The 16710-nt window shown below is 41.3% G+C and overlaps 1 protein-coding gene across 3 annotated transcripts in view; it reads left to right on the forward strand.

Annotated features, from left to right (window-relative positions):
• apbb2b (amyloid beta (A4) precursor protein-binding, family B, member 2b) overlaps positions 1 to 16710 on the forward strand; it is a 59050-nt gene that overhangs the window by 11269 nt on the left and 31071 nt on the right. For all 3 annotated transcript variants that reach the window (XM_077524611.1, XM_077524613.1, XM_077524612.1), the window contains exons 2-3: positions 11748 to 11851; positions 14608 to 14675. The gene's annotated coding sequence lies outside the window, so the exon portion shown is untranslated. The remainder of the gene's footprint in view (positions 1 to 11747; positions 11852 to 14607; positions 14676 to 16710) is intronic.

The following is a 16710-nucleotide window of genomic DNA, read 5'->3' on the forward strand; positions in this document are numbered from 1 at the left end:
CTTTACTCTAAATAATATAGTAACAGATTTAGAGGGCCGATATATTATTATCCAGGTAACTATATTTAATAAAGTATATACAATTGGTAATTTATATGCCCCAAATAATGATGACCCTGATTTTTTCCATGAATTTTTCTCTCGGTTACTCGATTTAGCAACAAATTCTACTATTATTATTGGAGGTGATTTTAACACGGTCTTGAACCCGTTAATAGATCGTTCTAATAATACGATATATACAAGGCGATTACGATCCGCTAAAGTAATAGATGAATATATGGAGGATTTTGGCCTCAGCGATGGCTGGAGACTTCAAAACCCAACTAAGAAGGAATTTACTTTCTTCTCTGCTGTGCACCGATCATTCTCAAGAATTGATTTTTTCCTTACAAATAATTCTATTGTTGATAAAACTGCTATAAAAATACATTCTATAATTATAAGTGATCATGCACCAGTCTCCCTCACTCTACAAATTGACTCTACCTTTAAACCTCCCCCGATATGGCGTTTTAACATCTCATTACTGAAAGACGTAGAGTTTGATAAAATTATTAGAAGGGAGTGGGCAGATTTTTTGGAAATAAATGACTCTCCAAATATATCTCCATCTCTTCTCTGGGAAGCAGGGAAAGCGGTAATTAGAGGGAAAATTATATCATATTCAACTTATAAAAAGAAACAGGATCAAAAATTAGAAAAATACCTGGAAGATAAAATTAAACAACTAACGGATGAATATGTATTAAACCCAAATAATCAAATATGGATAGAACTACAGAATATAAAAATACAGTTAGATAACATGTTATCTAAAAAGACAGAGTTTATAATACAACAGTTGAGATATAATAATTTTGAACATAATAATAAATCAGGTAAATTCCTGGCAAATCAACTTCAACGGAATCGGGAAAAATCTCTTATAACGGCTATTAAAGATATAAATGGTGAATGCACACAATCACCAGAAGAAATTAACCATATTTTTTATAACTATTATCGAAATCTATACACAGAAATTAATAGACCTAACCCTGAATATATTGAGGAATTCCTAAACAGCTTAAATATACCTCAGTTATCTATTGAACATAAAGATATTCTCGATACCCCGCTTACTATAGATGAGTTGTATCGTGCTTTAGACAGTATGCCTAATGGCAGAGCACCTGGTCCAGACGGCTTTCCGGCTATATTTTTTAAACATTTCTGGTTAATGTTTGCTCCATTATTTCTAAGAGTAGTAACTGAAATTAAAAGTAAAGGTGATATACGTCAAGATATGAATATAGCAGCAATTAAACTTTTATTAAAGCCAGAAAAAGACCCTACCCTCCCGTCAAGTTACCGACCGATATCACTAATTAATACCGATATTAAAATTATCGCTAAGGCCTTGGCATCTCGATTAGAGACGGTAATCTCGACAATTATTCATAGTGATCAAACAGGTTTTATTAAAGGTCGTCATTCTACTAATAATATTAGGAGACTCTTTAACTTGATTAGTATGTCACAGCGGTATGATAAAAAGGCAGTTGTTATTTCGCTGGATGCAGAAAAAGCATTCGATAAAGTTAACTGGTCCTTCCTCTTTGCTGTCTTAAATAAATTCGGCTTCGGGGAGTCATTCATTCAATGGGTCTCAATATTATATGATTCTCCTAAAGCTACAGTTACTACTAATGGGATTACATCACAGAGTTTTACTTTACAAAGGGGAACAAGACAAGGGTGCCCAATTTCTCCTTTATTATTTGCTATATTTATTGAGCCGCTTGCATTAGCTATACGTCAGGATAGACGGATCCAAGGAATCCACTCCGGGACAATAGAACATAAAATTAATCTATATGCCGATGATATATTACTCTATTTAGAAGAACCTGCTATCTCGCTAGGGGAAGCATTTAAATTAATAACTAAATTCTCTCACTTATCAGATTACTCTATTAACTGGACAAAATCAACATTATTACCTATTACAGAAAATTCATGGAATCCTACAAGTCAGGATCCACACTACTCCTTTCCTACAGGTAATTTAAAATACTTAGGTGTTAAAATTTCACCTAAGTTAACTGAATTAACTTCTTTAAATTTTTCACCATTATTGGATAGTATCCGTAGTGACCTGGAACGCTGGAATAATCTTCCGATCTCTTTAATAGGACGGATAGCTACTATAAAAATGAAAGTTTTACCAAAGATTAATTATTTATTTTCAATGATTCCATTTAAACCTACGTCTAACTGGTTCCAATCGCTGGACTCTGCTATCATAAAATTCTATTGGAATAAAAAAAAAGCCAAAATTAGTCTATCTACTCTTCAGGAAAGTAAATCTAAAGGAGGTTTAGAGGCACCAAACTTTATGTACTATTATCTAGCTAATCAACTACAATATCTTGTGCTATGGACACAACCCAACAGAGATACTAACTGTTGGTTGGAATTGGAGCAGAAGGATTGTAATAATCTTAGACTGTCAGATTTACTCTTTATTACAAAATCAATAAGACGACATAATTGTTTTAAAAACCCAATGATAGCCGCCACCCTGACTGCCTGGTGGAAGGCATTAGAAATTACAAACTCCCAATTGGCGCCCTGTGGGCTCTCTCCCATTTGGCATAACCCCGACTTTCAACTTAATAATCAGTCGTTCCATTTAAGCCTATGGGAGCAGAAAGGAATTACACACCTTCATCATCTTTTCTCAGATAATAAGTTTATATCGTATACAAACTTGGTCCAGAAATATGAAATAAAAAAGGGAAATTTCTTACATTATCTGCAAGTTAAAAATATGGTTAAGAAACAAATCCCAACACTTCAAGATACGCTCCAACTGCCTGTCTTAGCTAAAGATATTATAAAGCTTTCTCCAACAACAATAAAGAAAATATCAAAAATATATAAGTTATTTTTATACACAAATAAAACGTATTTACCGACTTTAAAATGGGAAAAAGACTTGTCTATAGTTCCGGAACCAGACTTTTGGACCCAAATCTGTGAAAATGTATTTAAAATGACCAAACAGACAAATTTGCAACTTATCCAATATAAGATACTTCATAGAACATATATTACACAATATATGATGAAAAAAATGGGACTCTCTGACTCCGACATTTGTCTCCAGTGCTCACAAAACACTGCCGATACTTATCTTCATGCTTTATGGTCATGTACTCCAGTGCTGCATTTCTGGACTAAAATCTTGGAAAAGCTCGCTGATATATTAAACTGTAGGCTTCCTTTATCTCCAAGACTGTGTTTACTAGGTGACTTAACAATAACTGAGCGACCATGTAAACAATCTCAATCTATATTTATAGCCCTTACTATTGCTAAAAAAATAATCCTTGTCAATTGGAAAAATAAACAATCTCTAAATATCGACCACTGGTTAAACTTACTAATAAATTATATCTCAATGGAAAAAATCTCTGCCTTAAATAAAAATCAAGTATCAAGATTTAAACAAATATGGTCTATGTACATAGAATATTTTAATCTCAATTTGGCAACTTAATCCTGCCAAGATTCTGCCTGTTAACGAGAGCCACCACATCGTTACAACTTCTGTTTTCGCTGCTCCTGTATTTGGTATTTTGTATCTGATTGTTTTTATTTTTATATAGTCAGGAACCTAGTTGCTGCTAGTGGGCTCGAGCATACCACACTATACGACACTATACTCAATAACTCCTTAAGATCTATTTCTAGTGGGCACTAAGCATCAACACTTGGTGTTACTGCATGCTAATTAGTCAATTTTCTTGACGCCGTCCCCTGTGGTCGGGCGGGGGTGGTTCTGCCCCCCCCCCCCGTTGTCTGCTCGGTGGCGGTTGCGTCTTGGCCGCTCCCTGGGCCCCCTGTGGGGTGCGGTGTTGGGGTGCTTCCCCTGGTGCCCGGGGCGGTGCCGTCCCGGCGCGGTCCGCTGCTCCGTGCCCGGCGGCGCGGTTCGGGGTGGGTGGGCCTCCGGTGTGCCCCGTGGTTCCCTCTCCCCTCCCCCTTCCTCCCCCCCGTCGCCTCTCCCTCCTCGCCTCCTCCCGCCCATCCTCCTCTGCCTCCCGGTCCCTTTTCCCTTGTCGCCCTCCCTCCTCCTCTCCCCCCCCGCCTCCTGCCCTGCAGCCGCCCTTTCGCCTTCTTGTCGTCTTCTCCCCGCTTCCCCCGCCCCCCCCCCCCCTTCCCTGTCTGCCCTGCGGCCCCTCCCCCTCCCTCTCCCTGGGCCTGGGGCTCCCTCCCCGGCCCGGGCGTCGGGCTCCGGGGGCCGGGCGAGGGTTTGGGGCCTGCCCCGCTCCGGTATAACTCCTGGTGCCCCGGGCGGGCCCCGGTGGCTGGTGGGCTGTCCGGTAGCCCTGCTGCGCTGGCTGCCCGCCCATTGTGGTGCCGGGTGGATGAGGTGGGGGGCGGCAGGGGGTGGGGGTGCTGGGGGGCGGGCGTGCCACCTACACCCGCCGGGTTGGGTGAGGCCCCGCTGGTCGCTCCTCTTACTCACTTCACTAGCTTGCACTATACACTTTGTAAATATACACATAGGGCACACAACACATTTCTTGGTGGGGTGGGGAAGGGTGGAAACACCGTCTTCACCCTTCAACTCCCCTCCAATTTTAATGCACCTCACGTCCAAGGGGAGGGGTGAGTTGGGGCGGGGAGCCATCAGAGGGGATGGACTGCAGTGCCTGGCAGCGCTGTGGTCCCCCCCATTTGTGTCCCTGCCCCACCACTTTGTCCCTCCATTCCCTTTTTTAATGCACCACACATATACATATTCATTTTTTGGGGGGGGATACGGGTGTGTCGGAGTAGGGGAAATTTTTTCCCTCTGCTCCGACTCACCTGCTCCCAATTTTAATGCACCACACGCACACACTTGTATATACACTGGGTGGGGCCACATTCACGGTGTAAGGGTAGAGCTCGCCAGTCGGCGAGCTGGCGGACTCAGTAACAGGGTTAGGTGTCACTTGTACTCTGGCGTGACGACCGGGGCCTCTCCCCACCGGGCTCGGTGTTCTGGTGTCTCGCCTTCTCCCCTGGTGCTTCCTCCTCTGCTTCCCCCCTCCCGCCGCGGTGCAAATCTCGCGCGGCTGGAGGTGGGGTGGGCACATCTTCCCTCTCTGCGCTGCTGCCCGGTGCCGGTTTCCGGGGGGGGGGGTGGGGGGTTCTCGCGGGGGGCCGGGTTCGCGGGGGGGGGGGTGGCGGCCGTCGGGGGGGGGGGCGGCTTGTTTGGGGGGGGGGTGGAGGTATGGGTGGGTGGGGGGTTGGGTGCTGGGGGTCGGGGTGTGTTCGGGGGTTTGGGGGTCGGGGGTGGTGGGGCCTGGGTCGTGGTGGATGGCGGGTTTGGGTGGGGTGCGGGGGGGTCGTGGGGGGATGGGGGCTGGGGACCGGTGGGGCGCTGTGGGGGCCCGCTGGGCCTCGTTCTGCGGCCTTGGGCTCGGGGGTGTGGGCCGGGGCTGGGGCGGGGGTGTTCCGGGTGTCTGGGTCGGCTCGCTGACCGGTGTCCGCTCGGGTGGCTTGGGGGTGGCCTTGGTGCTGCCGCGGCCTGGGGATTCCGGGGGGGGGTGCTCGCTTTGCTGGACCGCGGTTGACGGCTTCTCTCTTTGGTGGTGGTCCTTATGCATGCCAGATCCGTCGCACCAGCATCTACTGAAACTCAACAGAAGTACCCTCTCCCTCCCACAGCCCCTTGAATCAGTTGGTGCTGGTGTCTGTGGTTCTCACTTTTCTTTATCTATCCTTCCCTCCTTCCTCTCTTTAGTTTTTCCTCTGGTCACTTGAGATCTTAATTTATTAGAAGTATGAGGTTTCTGGGGTTGGCATAAGACTCCGGTTTTGTAACCACGCAGGAGGGGTCTTGTTGGTGCTGGACTTCACTTTGATGGATTGGATGTACTGGCTTCTATTGATCTCACTCTGCCTTATCGATCCTTCCCTCCTTCCTCTCTTTAGTTTTTCCTCTGGGCTCTTGAGATCTCGCTAAATTTGCTGGAATTTAGAGGCTTCCGGGGTTGGCGTAAGACTTTGATTTTGTAATCATGGGGAAGGCAGGAAGTGTTTGGTCGGTGCTGGATGTCACTTTGATTTACCTTTCTTTTCTCTTTATTTCTTTTTTTTTCTGACCTTTTCTCTGGTCTCCTGACCATTTAAATCTCACGACTCTGGCAAGATTCTGAAGTACCTGGTTAAGGCGAAGGGTAATGGGATATTTATAAGGTTTTAGGTGAATGAATGAGTATAAATTTATACGTATTTGCACGCACGCACACGCACGCACGCAAACGCACGCAAACGCACACACGCAAACGCACGCACGCACGCAAACGCACGCACGCACGCAAACGCACGCACACATACACACACACACACAAAAAAAAAAAAAAAAAAAAAAAAAAAAAAAAAAAAAAAAAAAAAAAAAAAAAAAAAAAAAGGAAAAGAGCAATGATGACAAGACGTTGAATCGGTAAGACTACCGAATGAACAATTCTGAGCTCTTCAAAAAAAAAAAAAAAAAAAAAAAAAAAAAAAAAAAAAAAAAAAAAAAAAAAAACAAATAGTTGGCAGTAATTTGTGGCTGCATACATGACAAAGTCTTTAAAAGAGGACGGAATGTACATGCGTGTTCAGTGTGAAATCTAGGCATAATATAGAGGACAGTATGTGACATGTCAGTAACAGTAATGTCGGAAAACAGCACCATCATTGCATTTGTGCACAACTCTTCTCTATCATTCAAAGTGTACATTCATTTTGTTTCACCTTATCTGTATTCAGCATGATTCATATATCACATATACATTTATATAAAGAAATAATGGCAGCATGAATGTTTTCATCTTAGCTTTATTTCCCCATCTTGTAGAGGATGTGGCGTCCATCTAAATGTAGAGGGCCCGGCCTTCGCTTTAGCCAATGAAAACAAAGCCAAGAGTGATCTGGGAATGTTGCCTGCTGTTGTGTAACTGCCTTTACACGTTAGCATCCTAACTCAAAAGATAGAAAAACAGCCTGCTGCATTTTTCTAAGCTGCGTGCCTTGCCTGTGCACAGAAATTTGTCAGTCTGGACGTTTATGTCCCGGCCCGCTTCCTGCTCAGTTTTGCTTTCTTGTCTATCGTTTTGGTACCAGATGGGCTTTGTCACGACTTGCGGGGCGAGACTGGCAGCAGTGAGGCTGTAAATTAGGGTTGTAGAAAGAAATTGGTGGTTTTATGAGAGTTTACAGACCTTCACTTTTAATGAGAAAGGAAAGCAATTGTGTTGTAGACAAAGGGAAGAGTTTATAGTCTGTTGGGATCAGCGGGATAACTGGAATGACAAGAAACCTTGAGAGGGAAGGGCAGGAAGGAAGGATGGATGAGAGGCTGATCAAACTGCTGGCAGGAATCCACAAGCTCTTTGAATCTTAAAAGCTCAATCCGCGTCTGGTAAACGTCAGTGGCTACACTGCACACATGTAGAATGAAACGGGGGTGGTTCATGTTGCAGCTGTTCCCTTCATTCAGGCCTGAGCCGGACCCCCCCAACTTACTAGCGACATTTGCACACGTACAAACAACAGCAGACACTTGCAGGCTTGGCGCATGGGTCAGAAGTCAAACTTTGCTGTGACACAACCTGGATCTGATTACCACCCCTCCCCCATATGACTGTCTGAGTTTTTAACTGTTCGTGTGTTTGCATGTGTGTGTGCGTGTGCTTACGCGGCACCCTTATATTTGTAACACTTATTTGTGTTTGCGTGCCAGTGGTTCTATGCCCACAGCGGGGCCCTGTAATTACAAGACGACCCCTTAATCCACAGCAGCAACTACTAAGAAGGGGACTCAACGTTACAGTTTTAGAGCATAAATGCTGTTCTGCTAATGCACCACCGTCTCCCCACCCGGTTGTGGAAACTTCTTTTTGGATTTTTCATTTTGGTCTTTTTTGAAAGCTGCAGTCATGATGTGGAAAATTTAGAAGAACCTGTAAGTGTTTAGTTGGTTTCACTTCAACAACCCCCGAGCTGCGGATTTGGACTTTCACCACAAAGTACAAACCTTTAACTTTAAATTTAAAGTGTTTACTCTTTGGTTGGTCTTGAGTGTGTTTTATGCTTAGCAGCAAAAACCTCCAATTAGTCACATAAAGATATCAGTTTAAATGTCTGCAAGGACGCATGGTATATTAAAGTGGAAGTCCACCTTAAACATTTCTTGACAATATGTTATATGTGACCTCACTAGTCTAAACATGACATTCAGATATTACATTTGTGGAATGAGTTATGAAGCCAAATCCAACAGTTTTTATCCATCTCAGGGGCGGCCATTTTGCTATTTGCAGTCGACTGAAGATGACATCCCAGTTGCTCAGGGCTCAGGCAATGACCAATCACAGCTAACCTGTTTTCTGAAGCTGAGCTGTGATTGGTTGTGACCTGAGCAACTGTCATGTCATTTTTACTCGTCAAGTGGCAAAATGGCTGGCTGCTGCCTTCTGATAGTCATAACAACTGCTGGAATTTGCTGCTTAACTCATAATTCAATAACGCAATATTAACCAGAATACGGTATTTAGACTAGAAGGGCTGCATAGAACACATTATTGTCAAGCATTTTTTGGAGGGGTTTCACTTTAAAATGTAGCTTTTTAAACTCTGAACTGGCATGCTGAGCATATTGACATGCTCTCGGTGTCATTCCATCACGAAAAGATGAGTTAATCTTAGGTGTTCTGGCACATCCATATAAGTGCTGCAGGCCTCACTGTTGAAGTTTGCTTATAAAAGTCTGCCAAGATTGCACTGTTTTGATTCCCTCCTTTTAGCTTCTCACTACAGGAAGCACATCGCTGCCTCCAGTTGTGTTTATTTGTATAAAGGGTTGGAGTGTCACATCAGAGCTGTAACCTCGGGTCGGGAGCAATGTATGTTTGGAAATGTTTAATGCTTTTTATTCTGTAGACGTCACTATAAACCATACAGTATGTTCTCACACACTTACGGTATGCAGACTTGTTGCAGCAGGATCCAAGGGACCCACACGTGCCTTGTAATTTCAGTCCCAGAATGCAACTGCCAATATTTCAGCATTTCCCTTGTGCGCTTACACTAATAGGCTAAAGCATAAGGTACAGCTGTGTAGTGTAAGTGTTCTTACAGTGATGGATCATATCAAATCCACTTTCGGTTCAGACTTGAACTACTTGAAGTTAAATTGTTTAAAAGGCATAAACTCTTTGACTGCCAAACTTTATCCAAAAAACAACCCCGACAGTGCCAGCTGGTTTCAAGCATTTTCTCTTATCTTTCAAGGCAAACAAAATATTGTGCACTACGACTACATAAACATAAAAAAAAAGTGTGTTTCTACCTTATTCCATTCTTTAGTAATAACCATTTGAAAATGGGTAATTTGAGTGACATAAGCGAAAATAGAGAAACTAATTGGAACAAAACGAGCTTTTTGTCAAGATTTTTTGCACAACAGTGACTTTGACACCAACACTGTATTTATTGTTTAGTGATACTCTGTGAATTAGATTTAAAGTGACAAAGACTTTGATCATTCACATCATCGTTGAAAATGTTCTATTTCATCAGATTCCTCATGTTTCATTGTAATTTCATACACCTTGAGCCCTTTGAAATGATATACAGTGCTGCCATCTGCTGGCCATAGTTAGTGGGTGTTTTTGATTCCACAACCCATTGACCAGGCAGCGCTCCACTTAGACGTTGCACTACCCATTGATTAAAAAAAAACAAAAAACAAAAAAAAAACTTAGTAAACGTCAATTAACGTATATGGCGGCACTCATTAGGATTTTAGCATACGTCACTAAACGTGTTTGGTGGTCAAAGAGTTAAAATACAAACTAAACATTAAAGTATATGTTGCATTATTTTATTGACAGTTAATTTTCACTTATGTGAACGATGAAAAAAACAGATGTTCCTTGTCTGTTGTTGTCAGTAGAAAGTGTTAATACCCACACTTCAGTTTACCATCAAATAGCCTGAAATACCATTGACAGACGAGTCCATGGCTATAGTAGTAAACACGGTCCAGTTACTTGTGTGTGTGAAAATGTTACGTAACCCGTGATTCATCATTCAATCTTTGTAAGTCCTTTTTAATGGCCACATCTGGGTAATTTGAAACTGCTGCATTGGAATTTGCGGCTGGGAAGCGGGTTCTGCCTGTGGCTTGATGTGAAAAGCAAAAGCAAAAGTTTATTCCATAACACTCGATTATATTGGAATGACATGCAGCCAAATACATTTTTCTTGCATACGCTCAGTGAATATCATACCGAATGAAAAAAAGAGTATAAAAACAAAGTAGAATAGTTCAAAACATGAAACGCCACTGAACAGTTTGTTGATCGCTCGCTGCTTGCGCTCGTCTTTGTCCAATCAGTCATGACAGAATCACACCATCTCTTACTTGCCGTTACTCGACGTGAAATGAGAGCGCATACAGTATGTCAAGTTGGTCATGTGTCATCAGTGTTTAGTATCGGAGCATTTTTATGAATACTGTACATATGTACAGTATCTAACAATTTCCTTGACTGACTATGGGGCAAGCGAAGCGAGTAGGTATTATTTTTAATGATATGGGAAAATCTGGCAGTATGTGGCCTAGTGGTCCCTCGTGTGGAGTTTGTTTGTTCTCCCTGTGCTGTCATGGGTTTCCTCTGGGATCTTCTACTTCCTCCCACATTCTAAAAACATGCATTTTCTGTTATTTGAAGATGCTAGATTGCCCTTATATATGAATGTAAGGTGAGCTGCGCCAGAGCACTGTGACTGTAGCTCAATTTCCCATCGCTGACGTCATGTTGGGCTTCTCCAGACAACAAACTCGAGACTGCGTCAACAGCACATCCGCGAGTTGCAACAAAGTTGTGCAGTCCAAGAGGCATTTTAATCATTTCACATAATCGACCAGATTCTTATTGCGTAATAAATGAATAATGCCTATAACTAATTCCTGATTTTGATCAAACAGAGCATTTATCCTCGTCCTTAGATCACAGTTTTCCTGTGATTGTGCAACAGAGATTTTGTGCAGAGAAAAAAATTCATTGTCTGCAAATCTGCATGTTGTTTTGTTGTTGGACTAAACTTAGACGTAATAGTTTGGCAAAATATGTAAGCAGTAACTAAACATTATACAAGTAAACATTTGTAATTTTTTGTTTGCTGCCATACCACATAACTTTTAGGTGCGGTCAAAGATCTAAACGTTTCCTTTCTGTACAGTTATTATTATTTTCTTTTAGCTTCCATTACTTTTTATATCAAGCCTAGCTTCTCATGTGGAGATTTTTACAGCCCAACTAAACGATAGGTTGGTGCTAGAAATGTGTTAAGTATAGTCTGTACTATGCAGTGTTGATTGTTAGGAGGCATTGCGGTGGAGAGGTGTTGGTGGGAGGGGGTGAGTTCACAATCCTCCTGTGACATCAACTTTATGATAGTTCCAGTCAGTGAAGGCTCTGCAGCAAAGAAAGACACGCTGGGTTTTATACATAAATGAGCCTTGTTTTCCTTTCACATAGCCGCACGCAAAAACACACATATTAATGTTTGATCGCGGCTGTGAATAATTAATGTATCTTTATTTGTCCCTCCGGTGTCCTGCAGTCCTTTCTGCTTCTCCTTTTCAGTCACCTCCCTCCTACTTCTTTCTCGCTTGCTCATAAATCCCGTTTTTATGTTTGTCCCTCCCTCAGGACGCCACTGCCTCGCTTAGGCCCTCGTGATTGGATGAAGAGAGAAATGCAGACTATCGGCATGGACGTGCTCCATCTATATTTCGCATAATGCGTGGCCGTTGGTAAGTAGAGCAATTGTTGGAATGTTTTTCACATATAGTATAAATATTTACTTGGGATATATTAATCACTGAAAAAATTTAATTTGAAGTACACTTGGGGTGGGAACCTCTGTCTACCGCACGATATGATACGATATGTGATACAAGCCTCATGATAACGATTATCTCACGATATGACGATACCGCGATTAGCGATATATTGCTCAGGTAATAAATCCACGATAATCTATGATAAAACTAATCATAAAATAATAATAATATGAAGAAATAATAAATACAAATAAAATAATAGTAAAATAAATATCAATAAATAATAATAAATAATAAAAATACAAATAAATATTATTATTATTATTATTATTATTATTATTATTATTATTATTATTATTATTATTATTATTATTATTATTAACTAAGCTTGTGAGTCTTCTTCGCCTGAAGATTTGCGTCCATTTCCCAGCCACTCTAATGAGGCACTCCCCCTAGTGTTCCGCCAAGTAAGTGGTCAATAAGTCATGAACATCGGAGCCGTTATAGTGGCTGTATATTAACTACAAATATCACGATACTTGCGTAGGTGTATCGATAATCTATCGGGAGACAAGGTATCACGATTTATTGCGATATTATATCGTCACACTCCTAAAGTACACCACAACAGACAAATAGCAGCCCTGTGGTTTGGCTAAAGCCATAGAATATTCCGTTCAGCAGCTTCAAGATTACATTTTGATGATACTACTGTAGGTTTCAATTGGTTGCTTTTCTGTTATTGTCATTGATTGTTAGCACAACTCAACATGCCTCCAGTCTTCTCACTTTTGAGATTTTTTGTTGTTGTTGCCATATCCAGGTACTACCTGGTTACATTTTTAGTACTCGGCTTCCAATCTGACACTATATGGATGATGTAAACGGCTCCTGATTGTGTCAAGATTTGTCCCAATTGCTCAATTTTGAAGACACACAACTAGAAAACACACATGCTAATCTTGGTTTTGCTTCTTTATTATAGTTTTAGGCCATCTCTAGTTTAATGACCTTTTTTTTCAAATAAGTCATTTTAGGACAGTTTCTGCTTAGCAGGCTTACACAAAAAATGCATTACAGATTTCCCTGAAAGTTGGGGTGGTGCATAAATAGAGAATGAATAAGGCAATCAATTTGGGTTTAAGATTAGGATAGAGATACAAGAAAGTATTTATTCTGAGTCACTGTAACACAACAGAATCATAATTGCACCACCCTTCAGTTTATCCTCCTCCATGAACCCGAAAGCAGCAGATGAACACACGGGGAAAACAATACTGCATGATTTTTATTTCTTCATTAACACTCAGTACTCATTCATTCTAGTTCCAGTATATATGGTCACTACAATGAATAAAACTGACACAACATGAAGTAAGTTACATATTGGATATTCAAAAGGCATTCACTACACAGTGAATTCTGAATGAATAGAGCCCTGATATTTTGAAGGTGATAAATCGCTGCACCCTCTGCGGGGATTGTCTTCAAACATGCCAGAAAATAATTTCATTCAATTTCTCGCAAGACATCGTTTTCCTCAAGAAGTCATATTACTTTCTTTTAGGAAAATTTTAGGCCCCGTCTACACGTAGCAGGGGTTTTTGCGAATGGGAGGGATTTGTATGTGTCTTGCCCTGTTTGTTACACGTCCCAGGGTTTTTTTTCCCTTAAAAACGAAGGTTAAAAAAGATTTGTGTTTTTCTCCTAATTCGCGTTCACGTATAACAGTCGTAAACGAAGTTTTGCGTCATCGCTCTACACACATCACTCACTCACTTGCTCGTCTGAGGCAAAATCACACGTGTGCGTTTTTTGTGGTGGTGTTTTTTTTTTTTAAACAAACGAGGCAGTATGGACAAATTCTTTTTCTCTACATGAGGAGGGGGAAAATACACATTTTTAAATTACCCAGCTACGTGTAGACAGGGCCTTAAATTCATGCCACAGAAATACACATGCAAATTGTGGGGAAAGGACTGAAAGAGGAGGGTGTGCAGCTGGATCGTTAGCCTGAAGATCTGGGGGCTTTGGAGGTTCCCAGGAAGCTTTTGTATTCCAACCATGTCTTGCTACATATTGTGTGTGTGTGTGTGTGGTCAACACATCTGCTTGACTCTGAGTGATTCATAACAGTATTAAAGCTTATCTTCTGGTCCCCAAGTCATGTACTACCTCCTCCCTTTAGCCAACATATCAATATTTACTAATAATAACAAATGAACTAATCTCACTCAACCTGCCTACAAAAATATTACAAGTATTGATTTGTATTTACCACAGTGGCCTAAATGACCATTACACCATACAATGGTAGGAATCTCCTAAATAGAAAGATTCCTTACTTCTTTTGTTAAATAACACTTTTTTACATTATGAATTGTCTGCCTACCAGCCTCCACTTTTATCTTGTAATACAATGCACGGTTTTGCTTTATTGCGTTTGGCAGGAAGAAACTTTGCATTCAGTCGCACTTCAGAAATTGTTGCGGTGCACAATATGCAGAACGATGCAAAGAGGTCACCTTGGATTGATTGGTACTTCATCCTCTACATTTTTAGATGTGCTATTAAGAGCTGCTGTGCCTTCTCCATAGAAACCAGCTGTCGCTGAGGTTTCGCATAGACGAATTTGGTCTCTGAGGGAACTCTGAGACTTAAGAAGATTCTTCACATTCTTCTCCTGATCATTCCTTCTTTGCTTTTTCCCCCTCGGTGGTGTTCAGATGTGCAGCTGAGTGTGCTGAACCCTGAACCGTGACCAGCGCATGCTCTATGACTGACCCCCTGTCAGGTACACAAGACATGCACACACTCGCACACGCACGCACAGATGCATACACATGGTTTCACACATGCTGTGTTTGTGTTAGGGATTTAAATGAAATGAAAAGCTCCAGGCTCGCAACCCCCACTGCTCAATGTTTAAGTATACAGATACGATTCAACTTGATGCTGTAGGGTAAAAGTACATCAATAAGAGTCAATGATTTTAAAGGGGGGGGGGGGGGACAATTAATTTGTCACGATGGACAGGTGAGCTTTTGGGTTCGGCACTATTAACTACTTAATCTGGGTCACATAAATCACAGCATTTTAATGCAGTGTTGGCGGACACATAATGAGAAACGTTGATTTCTCAGTTGCTTTCATCTAATAAATCTGTAGTTAATTATTTAGCACACTGCAAAGTTTGTGGAAGAACTGCACGCAATTCTGGGTAGTGGGTAGTATTGTCAGCACAGAATGAATATCACATGAGAATGGAACAAAGCAATCATTGGCCGTTTAAGTATGCTTTGAACCATCAAAGATATGAATATTGGTAGTAACCAGTTTATATTTTTATGTTCCTTTCATTGTCTAAAGCATTACATCTGAAAGTAATTTGTTTGATGAGACTGGTGTCACAAAAGATATGCTTTTAACCTAGTCCTTCTCAAATAGTCCTCTGTTCTAGAATAAAGTGCAATTTCACATTCTCTACAGTGGGTGGCAGTGCCGCTCTCATTGTCAGAGAATGCGCAAAGTATGAGCAGGACAACTTGTGGGTGCTTCACCATGATAACGAGCCCGCTTGCAATAGTCTGAGCATCCAACAGTTCATGCCCAAGAAGACTTTAACCATGCTGGAGCAACCTTCTGTACTTACCCGACCAGGCTCCGTGTGATTTGTTTTCCATCTTTTGAAACCTCAAGGAAGTCATCGGGAGGACCCGTTTGGGTGACATTCATTTATTTCGTTCATTTGTTCATTTATTTCAGGTAGTAGTCAACATCAACAATATATCAATTTGACTAAACAAATTTTCCTAAACATAGTGTGAAAAGGAGTGGGAGGAAGAAAAACTTATTAAGTCCCACCCCCAAATTCAGCTACTATCCTGCAAACTTGCAGTAACCAACAGCGGTTTTCATGTTGCACATCATGTTGGCTGTGATGATTACGGAGCTGCAAAGGTTCCCGGAAGAATCCTTCTTGATTACTTTGAAGGCAAAAACATTTGGCTTGTATTTAAAATATATTTTTGTGGCACTAGTCTTGCTCTGGAAAGTTGACAGACCTCATATTACAATATTACTGTTTCTGAACTGTAACGTGTTGCACTACGTCTGCATTACTTTGACGTTTTTACAAAAGACATGCTGTATTTATGTAATGATGTTACCTTTGTTGTGCATTACTCCCAACACTGCTTATTTTGTTGCAGAGTCTCGACTATTTATGTGTTTTAAAACACCTACTGGTGCACATTACTCGTCCCAGCAGGTTTACGAACTTGGCGACCCCTTAAATTTGATCGGCAACACCTAGTGCAAGAGATTTCGACACTATTCCCCGCAGTACCCAGTGGATTTATTACTTCTGCCAAGGAGGTTATGTTTCCATTGAGTTTATTTATTAGTTAGTTTGCAACTTTGTGCCTAGAGTTTTTGATACAATATATCAACCTGGGTTGTTTTAATGAATAGATAATATTCTAGTTACAAGAAGCCTTTAGACATAGAGATGTAGTTTGGATGAAAATGAGAGGGTCTCACACTTTATTTTTCTCTCCACTTTTTTATACTCTTTATGAACGGGAAACAGTTCACACTGTCTGATGTATATTTGTGTTGGATATCATGCAGGGAAACCAGATTACAGAATACTAAGTTTCCCTCTTTCCGAGATGAGGCATTTTGAAGTTGACGTTTACATTGACCATCTGGGGGAAGTCAAAAATTGAAGACGTTTCCCACCACTGCTAAATGACGTTTGTCCTTTTTATGGCGAATATACACTAGGGTGACCAAATGCCCTCTTTTGCTAGTTCATTTCCACTTTT

This window comes from Festucalex cinctus, chromosome 6 (assembly GCF_051991245.1).
Source record: "Festucalex cinctus isolate MCC-2025b chromosome 6, RoL_Fcin_1.0, whole genome shotgun sequence".
Lineage (NCBI taxonomy): Eukaryota > Metazoa > Chordata > Actinopteri > Syngnathiformes > Syngnathidae > Festucalex > Festucalex cinctus.